Source organism: Castanea sativa, chromosome 5 (assembly GCF_040712315.1).
Source record: "Castanea sativa cultivar Marrone di Chiusa Pesio chromosome 5, ASM4071231v1".
Taxonomy (NCBI): domain Eukaryota; kingdom Viridiplantae; phylum Streptophyta; class Magnoliopsida; order Fagales; family Fagaceae; genus Castanea; species Castanea sativa.
Window position 1 is genome coordinate 65,137,749 of NC_134017.1, and position 10,195 is coordinate 65,147,943.

The window sequence follows — 10,195 nt, forward strand, 5'->3', positions numbered from 1 at the left end:
TAATTAAATCTCGAGTTTTTAAAACTCGAGATGCTAGTTTCACACATTCTTTCAAACCCGGGCAACTAACGAAATTGTTAGAATATTATTGTTATTTGGAAAGGGTATTCGTGAAATGTTTTTCTTTTTCTCTTTTCGGTTTTATGGGTTTTACAAGCACCAAGGCCTAAAGGCTTTTTTTTCTTTTTCTTTTTTAGTTTAGGAAATAGTGCTCTATGTCGGCACATTTTAAAAGCCCATTTGCTTTGTGTCGAAGACCATTCTTGGGGATGAGCAAATTAGAGTTTAGATACAGATTATTTCGCTGAAAATTAAAAATTGAAAACTGAAAACACTGTAATTTAATAATTTTTAAATGTGTGAATGGTATCTTAGGACCTATTTTTAATGAAAGTTTTGTTAAAAACAAAGGTTTGTGGATCTTATGAACAGTGCATGGGACCCACTGACAAACAAAATCCCACGTGAAACGCGCTTCTCAATAAATAAAAAATAAAACAAAAGCAAAAGCACAAATGTGGTACCGGAAACGCAATTCAAACGCATGCTACATATATATTTGGGTTTTGCAAGCACTAAGCCCAACTCAGGGAGTGCTTGCCAAACCCTAATGAAAAAAAAATCAACTTATTCCTTATGATTCTTAGAACCAAAAAAAAGAAAAAGAAAAAAACATCCCTAATCAAAGTCAATCATGCCAATGTGATCTACAATGAGGATCACAATGCATACCAAAAAGAACTAAATATATCTTATGATTCTTCAATTCCTCAAGAGAAACGCACATCCTTAAATTAGATATCAGTGTTAATGTAGACAACAATTATCATACAGCTGTAGGGTGACTATTCCTTGGCATTGGTTGTAGCTAGCGATCTTTAATTTATCTATCATTAACATTTTGTTATCTTCTTCTACCTAGGACAAGTTAAGAAAAATATGTATAATTCATTTTAGATCTAGTTGCATATATTATTTCATGGTGTTCTGGATGCACTTATTAGTGCATGATATTATTTCATTTTGTTGGCATAGATACCTATATTTTTCCGATCTGTCATTATGAACTTAAAAATTGACAATGGAGCGGCTACCCGTATTGTCTCATTTGTTTATGGCAATGTAACCAGAAGGAAGAAAAGAGATGGATACGGCCCATCCCAATTACAAAAGGCTGCCCAACGGATCATATTGTGAAACAAAAAATTTACAGGCCTAAGAACAAAAATTGAAATGCCAACAAGATAAAAAGGAAAGAGTTGCTTTTAGATCAGAGAACAATGGAACAAGGAACCAATGAAACATATAGGTTCATTAGGGTTTCAATGACACCTTTGGAATCCCCTTTAAAAATAATATATTGAATCTTGTGAGGCAGCGTTTAATGGCTTGGAAGGCTCCTTGGGCTTCTCCCTGAGTTGGGTCTGTAGGGGGAAGGAGACTTGAATGAGCAAACACAATATCACCAAACTCATTTCTACAAATTTCTGAGGCGAAAGTGTGATGGGGTCTAATGGCAACATCAAAGTTTCTTTTCATCCACCTAGCGTGTGGAGGGAGCCAACATGAGATTGAAGTGCAATGTAGAGAAGACCATGCAGAGAAGTGGTCATGATACTGATACACATTGAATATCTCATTTGGATCTAGAATGTGCCCTGCAGCTGCAAAGGTGATTTGGTTTCGAATTCTCCATATGTTATCAAATAAAACTGAGGCAATTTAGGTGAATTCAAGCCCTTCTTTTGTAGAAAGCTTCAAAAAATGCTGTGGGGAAATAACAAATCTAACTATGTCACTTGGAGACATGGGCCCAAGAGTAGCTGCGCGGATTGGCCATGGTGAAAAGGACCAGATGCTAGCTGTGAAGGGGCATACGATCAATTGTTTCTATATCATGTTGGAAGAGAATACAAGACATATTTGATTGGGCCCATCTTCTATTGAGGGTGGCTTTGGTAGGAAGAATATCTCAAGCTTTGTCAGGTTTAAGGCTACAGACCATCCCAAATTGGCTAATAAAGCAATGTTTGCCTCCTCCATCCTCCTAATTCCCAAAACCCCCCTCTATCTGTAGGCTTACAGACCTTGGACCAGGACATAGGATAGTAGGAATTCCTATTTTCAGAGCGGCCCCAAGTGAATTCCTAAGGCAGGTGTCTATTTTAGAGAAAATGTTTTTGAGAGGTAGAAAGAGGGAGCATTATATGTGGGAATAGATGATATATAGGACATAGGGCAGTAACGATATGCTCACTTTATTTGAGATTTTTTTGAAAGGAAAAACTATATTAAAATCAATATATATATATATATATATATATATATATATATATATTTAAGAGTGGGACAAAATTTAGATACAGTATTTAGATGTTGTTTTTTAGATTCTCCTTTTTAAGATTTAACTATATGACTTTTTACTCATGGGATAGAAGTATATTTTTAATTAAGTACAGTCACATGACTAAATTTTAAAAGAGGAACCTAGAGAATAATACTTAAGTACTGTATCTATGTTTTGCCCTGAAGGGTAATTCCAAAAAAAATCACTAAAATAAGTGAGTATCAAAATATTCTATTCCAATTACAAATTGGAATAAGATTCGAAACGGTATTCAAAACATTCTACTACGAATATTGTTATGTGAGTGTATTCCCTTATTTTGTCTCTCTTCCCCTATACATGTATGTGTGTTTCTCAAATAAAAATAAAAAAACTTAATTTTTTTAATTATTATTTTTTGGTTTTATGGTTTAAACATGCACTAAGGCCAAAACATTCTACCTTTCAAAATGTTGTACTACAACAAATTGATCAATTTGAATCAATTGCTAATAACAAGCAACAAGATGCAAATGATACACCTTCCACAACAACAGAAAACTGATTCAGCTAATGAAGAATCCAAACGTACTTCTACTTATGTTGATTTCAATTTGCATGACTGGCAGACTCACAAGTCAAAGGTATCCACTGACTGCTGGAATAGAAAACAAATTTGAGTATACTGTCAAGCATGGAAATAGAGTTACTATTCAAGTTGAAAAACAATGATGATACAGCTGTATGGTGACATTTTCCATGGCATTGGTTGTACCGATCTTTACAAGTTCATTTATGATGTCTTCTCTACCTAGGTCATCAATATTTTTTTTTTACTTGGAATGACCAAGCTGCAACTTGTAATGTTCTTCGCTAGTGCTCAGTGTATAAGAAGCAGCGTCTAAGCTTTGTAGGACCGTTGGATTCAGGTCTAAGATGAGCGCCATACTCACTCTTCACATAAATCCTTTTTAATGGAAATGGCTAGTGGTATGCCTTTGAGACTCACTCAAAACAATAAACTCATGGACAAGGAACTAACCCTTCATTCTCGACAATCGAAAAGTCTTTTATCGCTTATTTAATGGGAAAATTTGAAAATATACGAAAAGGGGAAGGGGCCGGTGGGGGTGGAAGCAAAAGTCTACACTTGAATATGATGTATGTATAGTGGGGAACTAATTTTAACTGAGGGAATACATGTGGTTCATTGAGGTTAGGTTGAAACTTTGTTGATACTTTCATTTGGATATGCTTAGATCACTAGCATCCGGAGATGCCAAAAAAAAAAAAAAACCTTATTTTACATATTTAAACATTACTTTATCTATTTTACCAACATATTTTACAACTCACCATACATTCTAGTTTTTATTTTTACATATATCTCAATAAAATAATATAACTATTAAATAAAATAATATAAACACCTTTATGAGAGAGATGAGAGAGATGAAAAGGAGACAAGAAAGGGGCAGCCAAGAACAAAGTTTCTCTTCAAACTAGTCTAGAGAGAAACCCTTCAAACTTATCATATATCTTTTTTTCATATGTGAATTTTGAAAATCTAACCATTTAATTTCATGTTCCTTATTTTCTTAACATGTATATCAAATTTCGTTCAAATCGGATTTATTTACTATTTGATCAAATGAACTTATTTTTAATACACAATTGTAGATTACAAAAACTTGAAATTTTAACATTTGTTTGATGAGATAGCAATTGATCTTTGATCTTTTTGAAATTTTGCAAGCATGAAGGATATAATAAGTATCCGTTTGGATACAAATTATTGCGTTTACATTTGGCATGTTCACGTTTCAGCTCTTTTTTTTTTTTTTTGTCCTGCGCAGCTTTGCAGCTTTTAAGGGACAAAGGCTACTATTCATGCACTGTGCATGAACAGTAGCCGCAATAGTGGACTTTTTAGCCACTTTTCAATGCATAAGTGTGTCCCGTGCACTGTTCACGGGACCTATAGACTTCACTTTTCAGCCAATTTTTTATTAAAAATGAGTCTCACAGCACTATTCACACATTTAAAAAAAAAATTGTTATAGTGTTTTCAGTTTTCAGCAATATGTTCTATCTAAACAGACCCTAAGAACATGCCATTCAATGATTAGATTTTCAAATTTCACACTCAATATATGATAAGTTAGTTAGAGAGAAACTTTATTCGACTGCCACTAGGGGTGTGCATGGGTCGGGTTGAAAGAATTTTTTGTCCCAACCCACCGTGGTGGGTCAAAAAAATTCAATCCAACCCAACCCATCACATAAATCCAACCCAAACCAACCCACATAGGTCAGGTTGGGTCGAGTTGAACCCATGGGCTGGACAAATTGTTTTTTATTATTATTATTAAATTGAGTAGAAAAAAAAATATAAATATATTAAAAAAACTCAAAGATTAGTATCAATGTAACTCCTTAAAGGCAAACAACACTAATGACTAAACAACAATAGTAATTTACTAGGGTTTGTCTAAACTAATTGGTTTTTATATAGAATAAGAAGAGCTAGTTATGAGAGAAGGAAACATGGGAAATTGAGAAGCAAAAAAATAATTTAAAAAGCCAAGCAACTGCTATAGTGAGGTTATATTTATACAACCTCATTGTAGTTGGGTTGCAAATTTTTTTAGATACAGCAACTCAACTGGAACTTGTTTTAGTAGATTTGGTGGGAAAAACAGCAACTTGGAGGGTTTTATACCCCAATGCTAATGCTCTTATAAAGTTCAAAAAGACATCTAAGATTCACCTTTAGGCAGTAAGGATGGTTTTTGGATGCTATTTTTTAAAGTGATGGTAACCTTGAGTAGTGCATTTCATGGGAGGTTGAGGTAATCTAGTTTGATGCAAATTTGGGTATATTGGTTTGCCAAATTACCCTTAATTTGTTTCTCCAAAGAAATTGGTCCCTCGTAAAGTTGCTAAATTTAACGGATTATGTCAGTCATTAAATGATGGCAAACAAACAATAAATGGTTAGGGACATTTTGACTGAAGAATTATGGTAATATAGCAAGTTTTTGGAGTCATCTTTGCAGATCTAATTGGCTTGCATATGAGCCACTCATGGCCATGGGTACTGCAACAGCTCAAGAGTCAAGCCTACTTTGCAAGCTTTTTATTGGGACCTAGAAAAAGACCCTCCTTTTCATGGCATTCCTTTCTCTTGGGTGTCTCATTTTAGAGTCGTACATTTTTTTGGGGCACTGGATGAAGATTAAGACAAAAGAATGGGTATAATAATATTTGGGCCTGATATTTATGTATGGGCTTCCCCTATATTGGGCGTAGAAAACAAAAAGAGAATTAACATGCTTTTAAAAGTTCACCCTTTAAAAAAAAAAAGAACAAAGTTTCTATCTTTATATTGAATGTGAATTTTGAAAATCTAACCGTTAGATTGCATGTTCTTATTACATTCTTAATGCTTACAAAATTTCAAGAAGATTTAAGATCAATTGCTATGTCATCAAATAAATGTTATAATTTCAAGTTTTTGTGATTTAAAGTTGTATATAAAAAATAAGTTAATTAATCAAATAGTAAATAGTATCCAATTTGAACGAAATTTGATACGTATGTTAAGAACATAAGGAACATGAAACTCAACGGTTAGATTCCAAAATTCACACCCAAAAAAGAAATATATGAGAAGTTTGAAGAGTTTCTCTCCAAACTAGTTTGGAGAGAAACTTTGTTCAGAAAAAAATCATTTTAGAGGACATACACTTTTGGAACAAATGCAAGTGAGATTTTTGTCGAGTCACTATTGTTAGCTTCTTTTAGTAAACGCAGTTATATAATAGCATGTTATGCCATCAGAGATGTAGTATCATTGAACTTGTAATGTCTTATTTCTTCCCCATGCACTACAAAAAAAAGGTTCTATAGCCGCGTTTTTAAAACGTGGCCATAGAACGATTTGGTCTATAGTCGCGTTTTTTTTGGCCATGTTTTTACCCATGGCCTAAAATACGTAACTATAGGCTTGAGGGGTCTATGGCCACATTTTTATAGCCGTGGATATAGGCCAGGACCAATGGCCACGTTTTTATAAAATGTGGCTATAGGACATACTCTAGCCACGGTTTGAAAACCGCTGCTATAGGGTCAATCTATAGCCGCGTTTAAAATGTGGCTATAGATCAAATGTTGATTGCCAGGAAGAAAGATTAGCTGCGTTCAAAACGCGGCCATAATTGTGAGCTAAAGCTGCGTTTTTAAAAACGCGGCTTTATTCCATTACTATGGCCATGTTTTCAAAACGCAGATTCAGCCCATTACTATGGCCGCATTTTACCTGAGAGTTCAACAAAGAGTGGAGCGAATGAAAGCAAGTCTTGTAGGATTCATCACATGCAATGGCTTAAATGGCCCTTCAGAATCCCACCTATTCATAACACCAAAACTAAGTTAATTTAAAATTTCAAGTTGTAATTTCTTTCATTTTCCCTTTTTTTTCTCACCAACCAAACAGAGGATTAAAAAAAAAAAAAAAAGAGGAAATAAAAAGGCTAACTAGGTTTCGGCAGTGGAGGCAAATTGTTTGGGGTGTACTCAATTTACCCTATAATCCACAACACCCAAACCCATCAACCACCATGTCTAATGTCAGCCAATCACAATGATTGGACCCACCAATAAATCACAAACCAAACCACGAAGCAAGCCACAAACCAAACCCAAATCGGAACCACCAACCACCGCCACCCTGACCCAAATTGGAACTACGACCCAACAAAAATTAACCCATGAAACCCACGAACTTAGAACAAACACCGTGGCCACTCCTAATACATACAATTTACCCTCCATCTCCATTTTAATTGATTTTTAGAACCTGTGGGTATAAGAGTGTATATGAAATTATATCATTTAAAATTTAAAATTAAGTGTTAATATATGCTTTTAGATTTATATTTATTTACTTTGAATCAAGAAATGAATTCATTTCAAATTAAATTATTTCTAATTTCTTGATGTATTCTTGCAATAGTTATGGTCAATATTTAGATGCTTAACCTCCTATTATCTATTAAAGCTATGAATGAATTATGAACAATGCCATTGGATGAGACCACGTAAAAGCAATGACACGATTGAGAGAGAGACTCTAGCAGTTGGGTTAATTGGAACCGACAAGTCACAAGTGGACTATGGTCCAATTAAAATGTAAATTTTCACAAAATAAAGAAAATTATTGAATTATACATCACTTTTAACAACACGTTTTACTAATTAGAACACATTGAGATTGAATTCAGTAACATATTACATATATACATACTAAATTCTCACACATATGAAATCAGCTGGGTTTAATTATGTGAATTTTATCTCGGTTACTTTGTTATAGTAGAAAATAACATTCTAAACAAAACTTCAGACAACCCAATTTTAACAAATAGAGAAATACTCCCTATAAGCTTCTCTTCCATTTAAGTGAAAATAAACTAAAAATCTTCGAAATGGGTTTTCAATTATGAGCAAGAAGAAAATCTAGAGTGAAAGAGAGGGAGGTCAAGCTTCCCAATTCTGGTTCATCTGTTCTACGAACCTACAAATTCCTTAATTTTTTTATTATTTGGATATAAGGAAGTGGTGCCTCAATTTTTAGCCAAACTATTTTCACCGTGGCCCACTCCTAATACATGCAATTTACCCAATCAACGAACCCCTCTCCCCCCTTAGAAATCCAAGACCAACGACAAAAGCCAAGTGCGAAAGAGGGAGAGAAAGAGACTTCGTTAGTTTTTTTTTTTTCCTACCTTGTTTTTGTCAAATCTAAAAAACAATAAATCGAAACCCTAAACCTAAAATCGAAACCCTAAACACAAAATCGAAACCCTAAACCCAAAAAACAAATACATAGAAATCTGATTGTTTCTCGAGAAAAAAAAAATCGAGATCTAGAGGGAGAGAAAGGAGACTTATGAGGTGGTGGAGGTGGTGGAGGTGGGAGGCGTGGGAGCGATGGACGACTGGGCTTTGTCGGCGCCGGTGTGTAGGATCGGTGGTGAGTGTTAGTGGGAGTCACTTAGGGTTCGAAGGGAAGAGACAGAGAGTTTTTCTTTTTTTGGTGTTTGATATTTAGTGCCTTAAGGTTTTTTATTTATTATTATTTATACTTGGTGCTGAAGCCCCGTTTACATAAACGCAGCTTCAGGGATGACTATGGCCGCTTTTTTCAATAAACGCGGCTTCAGGACATATATTTAAAGAAAAAAACATTTTAGATGGGTCTAAAGCTGCATTTTAAAAACGCGGCTTCAGCACAACCCATTAAAACGCAGCTGGAACACACCTTCACGCGGCCACAGACCTTATCTTGGGCCGCGTTCAACGTACGCGGCTATACTTAACGTCTGAAGCTGCATTTTAGTGAAATGCGGCTCAAACAAGGGTCTTAGGCCGCATTTTTTCAAATGCGGCTGCAAAAAACGCGACCTAAGACCCGCGTGTTTTGTAGTGATGCAATATGAATTATTTTAGTTTCAAACTTGCATAAGCTAAAAAAATAAAGTTTTGAGGTGGCCATTGTTTGGCCAAGACTCCTTAGGTTTTACCCTATGACATGGGACAAAATGATGCATGATTTTATGCTGTGATAGTAACAATGAATGAGGGTGATGGTTGTTAATCTTAGCATAAAGTTTGTTGGTACCTACCCACAAAACAAAATCAACCACAAATTATCAAAATTGTAAAGGGAAAACTATATAAGATCAGATAAAGAAAAAGAAAGAAAAAAACTCACCTCAAAGACACTTCCCCAATTCGGCCTGTAATAGGGCGACTTCTATAGAGGTGGGGAGAAACCAAATGAAAATGTATATATAAATTAGTAGATTTTAAATCCAAAGGGGTGACATTGAATCTTGATGTGGAGAGGAATAGTTGAAAGAGATAGCGTCAAAGTTCAAAATAGGGCTGAAAACAGTGAATTAAATTTAATGCAAAAGTGTGTGTGTATATATATATGAGAGAGAGAGAGAGAGAGAGAGAGAGAGAGAGAGAGAGAGATTTGTCATTTTGTGTTTGGTGGGGAGACGGATAATCTCTACTACTCAATAGATAAGACCGAGACATTTTCTAGGATTATGGAGTTAGGTGTGGTAGAGCCTTTTCGGTTTTTGCAACTAATAACTCATTTGACACAAAAATTTAAAAGGTTAAATTGGACATATTGTATAAAATTAGATTTTTTTTTTTAATTTGGCTTTTATCTGCTTAATCATGATAAATGCATGTAAGGCCCTTTTATCACCATTGAAAAAAATTGAGAGATTGTCAAAAAATTTCGCAATTTAATTGGATCTGATAGGCCAAGAATGTATTGACCTATTTGGTAAATTAATCAATTCATTAGCCAAGTGAATTAATTAGATTTAATTGCATGCAATAAACATAATAGCACAAACAAATCACCAACTAAATTAAATGCAGCGAAAAATAAATTTGACAAGGGTGATTTGTTTACGAATGAGGAAAACCATCGAAGCAAAACCCCACCAAGTGAATTTAAGGTCATCACTCTCGAGATTCCACTATTATCAAAACAAGCGGTTACAAGTAAAAGAAATCCTAGTACCTAATACCAACCTACAGTTGAACTTTTACCCCAATACTCAATTGGACTTGTAATGTAGTGACAATCTCTCATTTCAATGCACGGCTCCCAGCACGTGACCAACCAATCGATACACGGATCCAAGCACGTGACTAACACACCAACTTGAGAAAGATGTTGGCTGCAAAGTTCTTCAATTCATCCAAACGATGAAGATCAAGAAGTTCCTTGATATAAAACCCTTGGCGCAAAGACGTAACAGCTTCTACAAGGAATAT